The sequence below is a fragment of the Ornithodoros turicata genome, chromosome 9, assembly GCF_037126465.1.
Source record: "Ornithodoros turicata isolate Travis chromosome 9, ASM3712646v1, whole genome shotgun sequence".
Classification (NCBI taxonomy): Eukaryota; Metazoa; Arthropoda; class Arachnida; order Ixodida; family Argasidae; genus Ornithodoros; species Ornithodoros turicata.
The window spans coordinates 10,133,641-10,149,918 of NC_088209.1; the positions used below are offsets into that span (position 1 = coordinate 10,133,641).

General features: G+C 47.3%; 1 long non-coding RNA gene across 1 annotated transcript; it reads left to right on the top strand.

Annotated features, from left to right (window-relative positions):
• The first annotated feature begins 346 nt into the window (after positions 1–346).
• On the top strand, positions 347–8,736 carry LOC135369288 (uncharacterized). Its single transcript, XR_010415051.1, has 4 exons — positions 347–473; positions 4,690–5,212; positions 5,290–5,463; positions 7,985–8,736. It is a non-coding gene; the product is annotated as an uncharacterized LOC135369288 (long non-coding RNA).
• The last annotated feature ends 7,542 nt before the right edge of the window (positions 8,737–16,278 follow it).

The following is a 16,278-nucleotide window of genomic DNA, read 5'->3' on the forward strand; positions in this document are numbered from 1 at the left end:
GGTGCACCATATCACCAAGTATTCAGGCAGCTTAGGAGGTTTCGGTATGTTCCCAGCGCGACATAGACGAAATTGCTAAAAACGTGCACATCAGTCCTTTAATGTGCACCCTGACAGTAGTTGTGTTTTTGGAACCATATCACCAAGTAATCAGTTAGCTTAGGACGCTTCGCTGTGTTCCTAGTGCGAGATAGACGAAATCGCAAAAAAACGTGCACACCACCCCTTTAAACTGCACTATGCTTATACTGTGAGACAAATCTCGCGCCGCCGAATCCACATCACCATCATCAGCGCAATAAACGCTCGCATTTAGAATCCCCACAACTTGGTGGAGGTGCGTTCATCGATCCCTTCCTCATGGCAGCCCTACTACAGCTTTTCAACACGCACCCCGGTACCTAACCTGGAACTTCGAAGCCGACGAGTACTGTCCATGGCCACCAGTGCTCCAGCCGTCGCAGCTGCTAACGGTACTGTTCAGTGATTTCCCCAGAAATTCACTGCTGGGGGGTGCCGAGCTTTCAAGGGGGGGGGGGGGTGCTTGGTGAAGGTTCCACTTACGGAATTTTTCTTAGACACGAAAAGAATCGTGGCACAATGGTGACGTATCTGCACAGCTTTCCCGTTTTACTTGTACATGTTATTACATTAAAACACAGTACGTAGAATACAGATTCATTATGAACGGCATTTCAACATTAAGACGCATAATCACACGACCGGCAAAGAAAAAAGCCTAGCACATTGTCTCACGAAGCTCAATGACCACCTAGCAACGAACGATGAAAACCTTAGACGAAAAAAGCAGAATACTTCGCTTGATTGAGTTGGGCGCAAATGGTTCTTGACGATCCAGCACATTGAGTTTGCGTGCCCGCACGCATTCTCGCTCGTATATGCGCGGAATATATGCATTGAACAGTCACTTTCAAATTATTTTGGAGAAATGCATGGTACGATGTGCGATGTGTGTGTCTGCATGACTGTGGTCCTACAGCCCAAGTTTGACCGTACAGGACGTAATTCGCTGCGCCGGACTCACTACCAGAACGTGTTGGTGGCCGAGCTGGGTGGGGTTACCTGAGAAATTTCAGGGGGGTGTTGCAAAAATGCAGGGAGGGTGTACACCCCCCCCCCCCTGAGGGGGTGTAGGGAAATCCCTGGTGCTGTTCCGACCACGCAGGCCACAACATCGGCATCTGCCGCTCCTGTCGTAAGGCAACGTGACCCTCCTACCTTCAGCGGCCTCGACGGCCAAGAGGTCGACGATTGGCTAGACGAATTCGGTCGCGTCTGCCGCCACAACAGGTAGGACGATGGGAGCAAACGTATTAACGTTGCTTTTTACCTCCGCGGTGTAGCGAAGACGTGGTTCCTCAACCACGAGGGAGAATTCAGAGACTGTGGACAATTTGCAAGCCGCTCCCGCGATCTTTTCGGCAGACCGGCATTTAGAAAGCCAGACGCTGAGGAGAAGCTTTCCTCCCGGATTCAGCAGAACGAAGAGTCCTACATGTTCTATATTGAAGACGTCCTGTCCCTCTGCAAGCGTTGTAACCCGGATATGACTGATGCGGAGAAGATCTGTTGCATCCTCAGGGGGATTCGCGTGGACGCTTTCCAGCTCATGATGAGCAAAGACCTCGCTACTGTAACAGATATTCTTGATTTCTGCAAGAAACTCCAAGATGCTAGAAATCTCCGAAATCGGGAAACGTACGTTAGTTATGGTCCAACGAATGGTACATCATCGCTCAGTGATCTGCGGCTTCTGATCCGTGAGATTGTCCGGGAAGAACTTGCCGAAGCAGAAGCTACAAACAGCTACAGAACTTTGCAGGAGGCCGCATCCTTGGTGCAGTACATCGTACACGAACAAATTGCAAACGCCCACGCGCAATCATCGCCGCCGACTCGTCACCTGTCGTATGCAGATGCTGTCCGAGCTAATTTGTCCGAAGTTTACCTACAGAAGCCTACGATCGCCGCTGTAACACAGGAACCCAACGCGCCGCCGTACCCTCACGCTGCTGCCCCTATGCCGGCTGCTCGGCCGAGACGCCAGCTTACTTGTTATTACTGTGGGATACCAGGGCATATTATGAGGTTCTGCAGAAGACGCCAGCGGGAAGAATATTGGTCCAGCCATCGATACACGCAACCGTCTTCCTTTGCCGATGAACATTTTCCAGACCGCCCTCTTGGATACTCCTATTACGGCTCCAGGGTCATGTCCAGTGGCGACGCCCAGGCTGCTCGGTACGCTTCCAGCCCACGACGCTCACGGTCCCCTGGTCGCCAACGGAGATCCCTTTCGCGCAGCCCGGTTCGTCTTGCGTCGCCCCCTCCACGGGGAAACACATAAATGCAGTCCCTTGAGGTCGCACTGCACAATTCGCTTCATCTGCAAATGTTCCTCCCTATAGCCCCCGCAATTGCGTTAATGTCATTATTGATGGAAGCCCCCGCTCTGCATTGATCGATACTGGTACATCTGTTTCCGTACTCTCATTGGACATGTGCAAGAAGCTACGTAAGGTGACGTTTGGCGGTGGAGCCTGTCTGAAGTCAGCATTTAATAGTATCTCCCGTCCCGTTGGTACCTGCACTGCTCGCGTCACTATTTCCGACGTAAGTTATCCTGTGGAATTTCGAGTGCTCCCCTCATCATCACAGGATGTAATCTTGGGCTGCGATTACCTTGAAGAGAACAAAGCTGTTATTGACCATGCCCGGAGTGAGATCTCGTTACCTACACAACCTGCATACCGAAACCCGGAGGAACGTGGGCTATTCAAATTACATGCTACAGAGGACATTGTGCTTGTGCCTCGTGCTACGTCCTTCGTACCCGTTTCTTCGCTGCTCGCACCATCGTACGTCGGCGTCATGTTGTCTCCGAACCAACATACCCTATCTCGCAGAGGTCTCATCGCTCCATTCCCTCTTTCACGTCTCGCCGGTGGGAATACTTTCTTCTCTGTTACCAACACACTTCTGGAGCCCGTTCTTTTGCCTGCCGGTTTTGTCGTCGCAGCCTGCGAGCTTGTGGATTTTGGCACAGTTACCAACATTGACAAGGCGCATGTGGGAACAGCCCTGCTGCAGATTGACGACTCGGCCCTTACCCCGATGGTGTCCTCTACTCTTGATCAGGAGCATAAAGCTGGGTTGTTGTCTCTGCTGCACAAATTCGCCGACTTGTTCGACCTTGATAAGTCCCCTCTTGGCGTTGCACGCAACGTTGAGCATGCGATCAAGACGACGACCGATAAACCTCTCCGCCAACGTCTGTTCCACGTTTCCCCCGCTGAGCGTCAAACCATCGAACAGGAAGTTACACAGATGTTGTCTAAAGGGATAATTCGCCAGTCATCGAGTCCTTGGTCGTCCCCTGTAGTCTTGGTTCCCAAAAAAGATGGTTCTATACGATTCTGCATCGACTACCGTAGGCTTAACAAGATTACTTGCAAGGATGTCTACACAATGCCCAGAATCGACGACGCCCTATCCTCTATGCAGGGAGCCAAGTACTTTTCGTCGCTTGACCTTCGATCTGGGTATTGGCAAATTCCCATGGCGGAGGAAGACAAGCCGAAGATCGCCTTCGTCACTCCTGATGGCCTGTTTGAGTTTAACGTGATGCCGTTCGGCCTCTGTAATGCTTCGGCAACGTTTGACCGTATGATGGATAGTGTCCTCAGAGGTATTCGTTAGAAAACCTGCCTGTGTTACCTGGACCACGTTGCCGTCTTCTCTGAAACGTTTGAGGATTACTTGCATCGCCTGGAGTCAGTGTTCTCGGCGTTCCAAAGGGTAGGCCTCCAGCTCAACTGGAAGAAATGTCACATTGGTTTTGAACGAATTAAAATGCTTGGCCACATCGTCTCTGCGGAGGGGATCTCCCCTGATCCCGACAAGATACTGGCCGTGTCTAATTTCCCTACACCGACTTGCGTTAAAGAGCTCCGCAGCTCTTTGGGACTATCTTCGTATTTCCCGCGCTTCATCAAAGGTGATGGACTCATCGCAGCTCCTCTCACTGCACTCCTCTCCGGTGATGCAACCTTCATCTGGAATTCAGAGGCCAACACAGCCTTTGAGCAACTAAAAGCAGTCCTAAGACACTTTTGCCCCTCTCTTTCCGTCGAGTTGCACACGGACGCCAGTGATGCGGGGTTAGGCGCCGTTCTTGCCCAGAGAGAACCTGAGGCTCCCATGGAGCACGCACTTGCGTATGCCAGCTGGACGCTGAGTAAAGCGGAACAAAAATTACTCTGCAACCGAAAAAGAATGTCTTGCTGTCGTCCGGGCTATAGGAAAGTTCCGGCTATACCTCTACGGACGTCATTTCAAAGTGATAACCGGTCACAACGCGTTGTGCTGGCTGGCTTCTCTAAAAGATCCTTCTGGACGCCTTGGACGGTGGGCCCTCCGTTTACAGGCTTTTGACTTTTCAGTGCAATATAAGTCAGGCAAAAAACATGAGGATGCCGACGCGCTGTCCCGCTGTTCCCTCGACATCGATGACTCTCACACATCTCTTTCCTACAAAGACATCATATGTCTTTCTCAGATTGATCCAGACAACTTCGGCGTTGAACAACTTAAGGATGAATCAGCCCGGAAGCTCATTTGTCATCTTAACAGCTCTATTTCGTCTGCTGACAAAAAATTCGTTTGCAGAAGCCAACATTTCGTACTGCAAGACGGCGTGCTCTACAAGTGAAACTACACGCCCGAAGGCGACCGGCATCTTCATCCCGACATCCCCAACATCTTCACGGCACGATACTGCAAGTATTTCACGACGACCCAACTGCAGGGCATTTAGGGTTTTTCAAAACATACGAGCGAATTCGCCGAAAGTTCTTTTGGCCGCGCCTGTACAAAAGCATCTACAAATATGTTCTTTCTTGCCAGCTCTGCAAAAACGAAAGACAACTTCTTCATCCTCCGGTGCCCTCCACTTGTTACCTCCCCCTGAGCATCCTTTTGAACGCATTGGGATTGGGATTTTCGGCCCACAACCGTTGTCTGCCTCTGGTAGCCGCTGGATCGTGACTGCAATCGACTACGCAACCAGGTTTGTCGTCGCCTCACCTTTCCCGTGTGCTACGGCGGCAGACGTATGCAAGAACGAATGCAGCTCTTTGGTGTTTCTTGCACGGGGAAAGTTCTGAACTGCCCTCTTTTTCTCAGGATCAGGGTGAATGCCTTTTCCGTCGATAAGGTGTCCTAGAATACAAAGCTTCTGACTGGAAAACTCACACTTTTCGCGTTCAGTTGCAGACCTACTGAGCGGAAACAGCCGAAAATATCACGAAGGTGGTGAATGTGGTCCTGCATGGGGCGAGAAAGAACGAGCACGACATCCACCTCTCGATCATACGTTCACATGTTGCAGCTGCGTTACGCAGCCTGGAGGACATTACACGGAATTTATACAGGCCCTTTGGGGTAAGGAACGCTATTTACCTTTGTTGCGCTCATCTACGGCTATCTACCAGTAGCCGGAACGGAAATCCCTAGAAGAAAAATAACCTGCTCCATGAAGGCAGTCTAAAGTGTCATCGATCCTCGGGAGAGGGTACTGATCTTTCACAGTGACACTATTCAGTTTCCGATAATCGAAGCAGAAATGTCAGCTGCCATCTTTCTTTTTTACCAAAACAACGGGTGATGACCAAGGACTCGACGACTCCTGAACAATTCCTTTAGAGTGTATGTCGGTGACATGATCACGAATTACTTGTCGTTTAGCGTGAGGAACGCAGTAAGGTCGACTGCGCGTAGGGTTTTCAGTGGTGTAATGTGGTCGAGTCGGTGTGGTCTGAGAATTGGATGGACACTATGAACGATATTCGATGGCGAAATTCAACTCATAACCGTTTTGGGCCTGCATTTCGGTACGGGATACTAGAATATTGGCTGTGCACAATAAAGTACAGTGGACACGCGTTTATCCAGACTTCATTTATCGGGATCTTGCACTATCCGGACAAAAAGGTATGGGGACAGATTTCTCTCCATGTATTTCACCCTCATTTATTCAGGCTTCAGCTTCCGGACTCGGGCGAGAATTCCAGGAAACGGAAGTGACTAATACCCAACAGTCAGCTTCAGTTATCCGGTCCGTCTTCAGGAAGGACATTTGGCCCACAAATAGTCAGGTGAAGTTGAGAACCCTGGTCGTGGCCTCCTTTTTACTGACCCAAAGAGGGGGGTACAATTTTCTCCCTTTCCAACTTTGCACGTTACACAAAAGTTACACTGAGCAGTCTGCTCATTTCAGACTGAGAAGGTCCACAAAGAGAACCCCTGTGCTGCAATGAGAGATGACGACGTCTCCAGTGTCCTCGTTTCCGATAGTGTTCAAGAGGAATCTTATGATGAAAGCGGGAGGCACCAGCAGTGATGGTAGAAAATGCTCGGGCAGCACTGAGAACAGCTTTAATATTTTTTTGAGTAACGGAACAATAGTTCGCAAGTTAATGCCATTAGCAACTGAATCCGTGTATTAGAATAAAAGAGATGACAATGGATGGTTTTCTGTGTAATGGTCAACAACAATGTCTTTACAGGATCCCTATGAATTTTCGTGTTTCACTTATGCAGTTCCCCCGCTAGCCGGACATTTTCATGAGAAACAGAGCTGCCCGGATGAACGCGGGTCGACTGTACTACTAAAGATGAACTGGTTGCCCCGCAGTTGTAATGTAATAGTTTCCGTCTTAATAATATCGGTCGTCACACGGAAATATTAATATATGCTCGAGAGTGACTCATTCGTGCCCTCGAGTCGCATTGAGTCATGGAAGAATTAAGCAGGCCGCATACCACAGGCTTGGACCTAGTCTGTTTCTGGTGAAAACGATACAACAGAAAACTAAAAACGGCACAAAAATACATACATTTGTGTTACCTAGGGATGTTAATGATATTGTTTGGACGATGTGACCTCGTGCATGTGCCAGAAATCATGACAAGGTTCACTCCTGCACTAGATTTTGACTCCTAGATTTGACTGTGTGAATTTCGGTGTGATTCCCAAAGCTTTCATTCAAGTAATCGAATTCTTGTTGTAGTACGGAGGCTTTGTGTTTGCTGTATTTCGTCAATGTGGTATCATACGTTGGAGGTGGTTCCCAGGATACAACAATCTTACCACACTCTACAACTTGGGAACTATAGGAAGAAAAATCGTGATGCTCAATATCCCATTCAATTCTCATAGATAGAGGAGGGAGTACTGAGAGTCTGTTAATAAAGAGTTCTCTCAAGCGTGTGCTTTTAACGTAAGTCAGTGCTGGGTGTTTCGAATAACTCCTTACTAGTAGTATATGATCTGCTCAAGAAGCCGGCAACTCACACAGGGACCTGGACGCCATTAATTAGCAATTACAGTAATTTGGGACCCCCACAATAATTAGGAAAATTCAGTGAGCCATTACACTAATTGGGGAGCATCTAAGACGTGTCCAAACCACTGTGTGAGCTGCCGGCTACTTGAGCTGATCAAAATAAAAAATAGGTAGAAAATAAAATAAAAAGATAGAAATAGAGTGGAGAGAAGGAGTTTAGTTGAACATTCATGAAGCCATTTTGAAGAAAGCGGTCCGGAACGGCCGCTGACCATCACTGGGCGACGCAGCACAAAGGCAGGTTGCAAAACATCCCCAGGTGTGACGCAAGTCCTGGACATCCTGTGACATAAGTTGTGACGTCATCATGGCATGTCTGGGGAGGTTAGCACAGCTCTGGACATGCAAGGAGAAAAACACTCTTAATGTTGTGAAAGCAAAGGCTGTGAAAGCAAGAGCGAATATGCTAACCACCAATAGCTAAGAACAAAAACAATCAGGCACAGAGGCAAAGCAGGCCACCACAACAGCAGTCACAGGGAGCGCAGAATGATGTGACTGCTCCATCTCACAGCTAGGCAGAGAACTGACTCGTAATGGTTTTTTCTCCTGTGTAGAGGACGATGGAATTCCTCTACGCTAGTCCTGACCAGCAATGATGGAATGGAACTGCGGGCAGATGGACATGGCCTCACACTAGAACGGTGCTGGTAGAACTGCCGTGCCAGTTCCGTAGCGCATGGCAGGAGAGGCACATCGTCGTCGTCGTCGTCCACGGGCCGCCACATCACTCCCCCCCTCAGACGCGGAGCGGTGCATGCGGTTGACGTCCCTGTCGATACTATAAAGAGGAGAATGAGGACGACTCGCCAATGGTGGACGACTGGACACACGGCATGTGCTTGTGGCTGTTGATGCAGCAGCAGCGGGATGGCAGGGAACAAGAGCGCTGCGATCGGGGCAGGTTCCAGTGATGAGATGTAAATGCCTATTGGTTGAGTGGTTGGGTGCTCGAGTCGTTGCTGATTGTGTGGAGTGTTTGCTGAGTGCGTTGACCCCTTGTAGAGTGCGCTGAGTGCTTGCTGAATGATTACTGCGCCATTAAACTCCGAATCATCATCATCATCATAAAATATCCTGCCCAAAACAAAGAGTTCACCAGGTTGGTGAGGCGATTCCATTAAACATGAAACAGTGCGCCCGAACTGCGCCCCACACGAGCCCGTTCTCGCGGTTTGGACACGCGACGCGCGCGATCCGTTACCGTTTTCCCAAGTAAGCGCACTGTTTTATCACTTAAACAAAAGCAGAGCTGACCTGCCCCCCCTCCCCCCCATTGTAGTACCCTCGCGATAAATCTTTTATTACAGCGCCAGCAGAATGTATTCAGAAAAAGCTTTGGGTGTGTAAGGTCAGCCCAAGGCATGTTGATGTTGATGTTGATGATTTTATTTGGAGTCATTATCGGCTCACCTATTTAGTGAAGGGTCGTATGCACATGTACCCGTTCCACTCTATAGTATGCTTACAAAATGGATGGGTGGAAGGAAATTAAAGCAAAAAGAAGTGAATTCTTTTTCGTTCTGTACCGGAACTGCTGTGCAAAAGCGCGGCACCATTTTCTCTTGGATGTATAGCGATCATGGATACCTTTCTTTTTTTTTGGTTCGCGCAGGCCGAGTGACGATATCCTATTACATCCGGAACGACGACCTATTGTTTTGCGTTCGCATACATGTTTTTACCGTCTTTTGACGATGGTAGGATAATTATTGACCTGAGAAATAATATGGATTTATGTGGTTGTGAAAATAGACCTTGTGTTTGTGAGTGTGAAAATGTGACTGTGTGTGTGTGTGCGCGCGCGCTTTTCTGAACCAGGAACCCCACTTGACAAGTAAGTGGTATGTGTTTACCCTTTCGTGTGACAGGAGTGATACATTTATGTAGTATTGCGTGAAATAGTGGCTTAAAAAATAAGGCTAGTCGCGTTTGCATTGCTATCTGTAGGATTGGCCGAGCGTTTTAGATGGAATTGCCTCACGAACCTGGTGAACTCTTTGTTTTGGGCAAGCTATTTTATGGGTGCCCGACGCCGGTCCTGTTGCGGTGCATTTGATATGCTTTCCTGAAGCAGTGTGCTTTGTTCTTATAGTGTCTTTCACGCCTTTAGCTGCAATACTATCAGTAGAAATGAATAGGAGTGTTTGTTTGTTAGTATGTGTTTGTCACGTTCGTAGCGCTGTTCAAGCTTTGTTTTCTTTGCAAAAATTCAGACTTCATGGTATTATGCTGTCTGAGAAGAAGTGACTTTCCCTGCTCGCTTAAGATAAATTATGTGTCCTTTTTCTTTGCTTTCTTCACGCAGGGACAATGCAATTGTGTATATAGCATCAGGCAATAATTATCTGATAGCAGAAATGGGTGTCTTTACCGTAGTTTATTAGCGTGTGCCTCGTTAATTTATTTTTTCCCTTATAGCTATGCGAGCAAAAGTCTGTGTAATTTTGCACTGGCCTTTTCCTATTTTCTCTACTTTTACGCAGACGAAAGCTAGTAAAGGCTGAATAGTGTTCTACCAATGCAAGTAGGGTTGTTTGTTTGATTTTGTTGGGTGCTCGGTATGTTGATGAAGTAAGCAGTGCTTAATTTTGCAGGTTTTGGAGCAGAAATGCTGGAATCCGAGCACGGGGTAGAAATTCCTATATTTCTCTGCTCCCTAAGAAAATACTTTCTTTTTTTTCTGTACTTTCTATTTCAAACCACATCGCATTTAGTTTACGCGAAATAGAAAAATGAACTTGTGTATGCTCTATGATGATCCGCCTCAGGCTTAGACCTTTTCTCCGATCACCAGCGTTTTCGCATTCGATGTCGCATGTCTAGACATGTTCAGTAGTGCCTTTCTTGCTGCAATTTTTACCCTTCGCTAATATCTTGTTGTTGTCGTCTTGTGTTAGCCGTCGGACTTCGTAGCGATGTCCGGTAACGCTGCGATTATTTCTGAGCGCTCTGTCTTAAGCCTTTTCCCCCCTCGCTTAAAGGAATTTGTGTGCTCTTGTCCTCTGCTCGCTTTACGCAAAGGCAATGCGGCTGTGTTTGTAGCATTATGCAAGCATTTCCTGATAGCAGAAATGGGTGCCTTTTTCTAAGTTTATTAGCGTATGCTACTGTTCTTGCTATTCAAGCAAAAGTGCACACAACTTTTTTGTTGTTGTTGCTCTTTCCCTTTTTCACAGATTTTACGCAGGAGAAAGCCGCATGGTACACCTGAATTCGTGAGAAGAGGTTTTGTTAGATATAAATAGGAGCACGGTGTGTTGAAGAAGTAAGCAGTTATAGGTATTTGTGCAGAAATACTTATATTGCAGCGTACGACAGAAATTTCTAGCACGCCACCCTCAGAGTAAATTAATTATTTTGGTTGTGAGACTGTTTCACTGCATGACAAGGCTGAAATGCGAAGAGAGAAAAAATTGGCGCGCTTCATTCATAGTGATCCAGGTAACAGGGCAATTATAGTTTCCATAGAAAGTAGAATTTTAAGGCTCCTAAATTATAGTTGAGTGTAGTACGGACTTTTTCTGATAGTCTTTCTAAGCAGCAATGCAATAACCATTAATATAGTAGGAATGCAATCATATTCCCGTAAAGGCGTCCTGTCTAGTCCCCCATCGAGTGCGAATGGAACTTTGCCCCCAGGCTTTCGCGCCTTTTTGCTCGCAGGTGTAGCTTCAGACAATGAATTTATGAGCATATAAAAGGTTGAGCGCCACGTATTACATAAGCCTGGTTATGATGTTGAGTGGTCTCATTTAGTATTTCAAAGAGCAGTGATAGTTTACTGCTGTTGTGAATCTAATGACCATGATGAGCCCTTGGGGTGAAAATCGGTAACATGCATGGTGCTTTTTTGTTGAATTTTAATGTAAGAATGAAGATCATTAAGAGTAGGACATAAGAAATAATCTTTAGATTCAATAAATAATAGGAGTGTTTGTCTTTACCGCTGTCTTCTTCAGACAGGATGCGATGACGTCACGTAGAGTTTCAGGTTACTGTAGCAATGCATTGACCGTTACTGGAGAAAAGTGTAGCAACAGAAAAATTGAGGTTGGTCGATGGTGTGTCTTTTCCTGGATAGACTTACGATGACCACTGTTTTTAAGTAAGAGGAGTGTGTGTGTGCGTCTAGAAAAAGTTTGATGCTGGTTTTCTGCTTTGTTCAATTGTTTCTCTTCCCTTTTCCCCTCTTGTTGTCTGATAAACATGCGCTGACATGCCCAGACCTGTTCTGTCATGATTTCCTTCAACATGTAGTTCTGTATTTTTTCTTTTTGAAAAGAAACATTCTCGACGATGTCGATAGTGCTGCCTTAAAGGGGAGTAGAGCTAGAATGATTCTTAATAATTTTGCGATTCATTTAGTTCAGAGGGCAACCACAAGGGGGACAGGTGTGTTGCTTTATTCAGGAGGAACAAAGCGTCATTATTCAGTTATGTGCCTGGCTCTCGGATGAGACGGACAGAACTCGATTAGCTTATTGTATGTAACCATTGATGGTGTTCGGATATTTTGTTTTTTCCTGTATTCGTAAGTCTCACTTAGTAAGACTTTGGGAATGAAATGCTTAATACCTACAATCACGTCTCACGTTTTCTGTTTCCTATGCAATTGTTATAGTAGAATAAAGCAAATAATTGTGGGAGAGTGATTCAATAAATAACTTGTTCCCTGTCTACAGCGCACGTACCCTTGAACCGTGCAGGTGCATGCTTGGGTTATGACGTCATGCCGCAGCGCTATTGTTTCAGGTGGACCTTGTCCAGTAGAGCATTAGTGAAAAGAAAACAGTGTTTCCCTGATACAATGACGTCATGGCCAATAAGCAAGGCCTGCAGTGGGCGCAAGAATTCACTTCTCTCTTGGACACTGTCGGGTGTGGACGCGCTAATTCTGTTGCTAGCAATTGTGTTGGCCATTAGTGGAACAGCGTAGCTTCGCTGGGATTCAGTTTGCCTCTGATGGGGTATGGATGTGTCGTTCGTCACTGGTGAATGGTGGATTTTGTGTGGAGGGATTTACAATGAGGGAATGCAGTGTACATGTCCGATGGCGGTGAGTGTCCGTTCCACTCTGTTCATGTGGTTGCTTTCCTCTGTTGCCCAGCGCTCGTGCGATTTTTCCTTGTGCGACAGGTCTCCTGACATGCGCCGACCTGCATGCTGTCCTTTGTTGATGCAATGTATTCTTTCTTTTTTTTTTTGACACGGAATGTTCATGTTGATCGTTCTGACGATGATCTGTTGACGATGACACTAGTGCTGCTGCAGCTTTGATTTAAATGGGAATGTTGCCAGAACAATTGAAGTACTTGAGAAAGTAACCACAAGAGGGACAGATGCATCACTTTATACAGGAGAAAAAAGCATTACGATTCAGTTCTGAAAAGGACGTATCGTTCTGCCCTCCTGTGACTACTGTTGTGGCGGGCTGATCTGTTTTGTAACTAATTCTTTCACGCATGGTAACTTTCTACCCCTTTTTTTATGATTTTCATGCCCGTGCATGTCCAGTGCTGGTTGCTGTTGTCCAGGCATCTCCGCCATTTTCTATCTTCTTCTGCCTTGGGAACGAGAGTAGCGCTGGCTTAATTCTTAATAATTTTGCTATGAAATTAGTTGAGAAAGTAACCGCTAGGGGGGCTGCTGATGCGTAACTTGATACAGGAGAAAAAAGAATATGAGTCAGTTCTCTGCTTGGCTGTCAGATGGAGCAGTCACATCGTTCTGCGCTCCCGGTGACTCCTGTTGTGGTGGGCTGTTTTGCTTCTGTGCCTGATTCTTTTTGTTGATATCTATTGATGGTTGGCATTATTTACTCTTCCTTTCACAGTCCCCGTATTATGAGTGTTTTTCTCCTTGCATGTCCAGAGCTGTCCTAACTTGCCGAGACATGCCATGATGACATCACAACTGACGTCACAGGATGTTCAGAACTTGTGTCACAGCTGGAGATGCTTTGCAACCTGCCTCTGTGCTGCGTCGCCCGCGAAGGTCAGCGGCCGTCCCGGACCGCTTTCTTCAAGATGGCGTCGTTGATCTTCAACTAAACTCCTTCTCTCCACTCCATTTCTATATTTCTGTTTTATTTTCTACCTATTTTTTATTTTTATCAGCTCAAATAGCCGGCAACTCACACAGCGGTCTGGACATGCCTTAGTTGCTCCCCAGTTAGTGTAATGACTCACTGAATTATCCTAATTATTGTGGGGTGTCCCAAATTACCCTAATTGCTAATTAATGGCGTCCCGGTCACTGTGCGAGTTGCAGGCTTCTTGAGCTGATCATATAATGCTCTTACTCTGAGTGCATATGACACCCCGACATAAAATCGTCGGCTATTTAAGGAATATTCATGTGATTTTATATACAAACTCTAGATTGGGGAGATTCGGAATGCACCGAGCGCAAGCCTGAGCCCCTGGTGTTGGACATGGTCTGAAGCTTTAAACACGGATTTACACCATGCAGCACACAGTATTCGACACATACTGGCTGGGCATTGGCGATACCGGTCCAATATAGGACCATTTTAGCAAGGATTTCCCTCATATTAGTTCCAAGGTCCAACCAATATGGGGGAAAATGTAGGCAATAGCGCCCACGTGTTGCCCGTGTGCACCACATATTAACTGAAGATGAAGAAAATGGGATGTACCCGTATTGGCACTTGTACCAAGTGTCCAATGAATACGGCAAGACTGAGTTGAACGTTGAAGCGTGTGAAATGCCGTTATGGCGTCCAATATGTCGTTACATCCAACAACTCCTCACAGATGATACACATCGTTCAGAACAGTCAGCATATCTGGCAATCCCACTGCAGCAAGCATTGCAACTCAACGAGTCAACTTTCCACTTGCTGCTAGACCTGTGCGCGCGCTGCTGCCGGTGCCTTTTCTGCGCGCGCTGATGCCGCCGCTAGCGCAACCCCGGCGCGCCGATATCAGGCGCCCACAACTCCCCATAGAGCCCATAGTTTGAGATAATTCAGGCAACACTGGACATACGGCCAATGAAAATGCGTCGTGATGCCTAGCAGCCAGCTAATCAGCAACCTCTTCGTTTGGCTCGCCTTTCGGCCGGCCCTGGCTACCATTGACTTCTACTGGTTTTCATACCTGGTGCGCGTTATTCCAAAATAACTAAGACATTTTTGATAGGCTAAATACATATTTATTGATGCAACGTATAAACACAAATGTTCGACTCATATATTCACCATGCGTAGACGTTTCTTTCGTTGAATAGACTGCAACCAAACCAAGTTCGAACTTGCAAAGCACACATACACAGTCTACTTCTGGAGACGAGCGAAGTCCACGAGTGCGTGCATTTCACAGATGAGCATCTTCTTCTCATACTGGCGATGCACCGAAGCTCATACAGTCACGGGAAATACTAGTGTCGTTACGAACCCTCTCTTCTTAGTCACTGTATTTGAAAATACGACTGTGCTCGAAAACGTTCCTCAGGCGTCAGCTCACCAAGCATTCCAGTTCCGACCCGGCTAGAATGTACGCAGGTTGGTACTTTATCGGAGATCTGTGCATGGCCAGAGTCACTATAACTCACAAACAAAACCGCGAATACACTTCCGCTTTGGTCGTTGTGGTCAACCGACATCGGCGAGCCGCGGAGACGCAGCGACTTTACTTGGAGCTGCCCGCACGGCCGACTGCCCAGACTGCCCGAGAAAAGCGAGCCGTCAGATATTTCGAAACTTTGTCAACCATGGGCGCCGCTAGGATTTTCTTTAGGCATATGGGTGCCGCGAGTGCAGGGCGGGAGCGGAGGTGTTCGGGCTGGTGCTCAAGGTACAGGGTATTCCTCTAGCTCTGGGTGTCGAACGCGCCCGTAACCATATTGTTTTGGCTGAGCAATCCTATGCTTCAGAATTTTTACGTTTTGCCGTTACTCGGCAACGCAATCCCTTATCCGTGCCTAGACTCGCTCCTGATTTTTTGCTTCATACTACGTTTGCTGTCGCCACTCCTGCTGTCCTTTCCGTCAGCGGTTATATAATAGAAGGTAAATATCCTCACTCAGCATAATGTACAGCAGGCCATGCCACTCACCTGTAACTGCTCACATGAAAAGCCAGTCATATAATTAACGAGGAACAGAAGGTTCGTTACGCACCACACTCTTAAAAATGAACTTCACCTCAGAGCACGCTCCTAGCCAGCCGTCATCCCGAATGATATCGTTATCAAACATGATTTGTTGAAAACGGGGGGCGTACGCCTTTTCTGTGACAATTATGACCGGCATAAGTGTCACAGAAAAGGCGTACGCCTCCCGTTTTCAACACATCAGTGTAGATAACGATATCATTCGAGACGATGGCTGGCTAGGAGCATGCTGTGAGGTGAAGTTCATTTTTAGGAGTGCACACCAAGTTAACGACGCCAAAAAAAAGAAAGAAAAGATGGAAAACGTGATTGTGTTCAAACGACCATGTTAGATGGGCCAGGGGGGGGGCAACTGCTCCCCCTTGCTGGCGCCCCTGTTGTCAACCAATCCCGGAGCGCGCAACCTCTTTCGGCCAATGGGCATCGGTCATGATGCCTGACGATGTACTACCACGTGACTATGACGTGATTTTATTTTTCTACTGCCGCGAATGTGGGGGGCTATAGAGGCCTGCCGATATCCCGCGCGCGTTCCTTGTTCCGATCGGTTCTGTGGGAGGAGCGGGAAGCTCAAAGAGGTTTCGCGCACTTATGCCGGTCTTGGCCTCGCGAGTATTGAACCGTCATGGCATCAGAGACTGCATCTCCGCTTTTGAAGCGCGTGTCGTTGTTATCTGTTGATAAGAGCTCACATGTTTTTAAAACGACCTCGG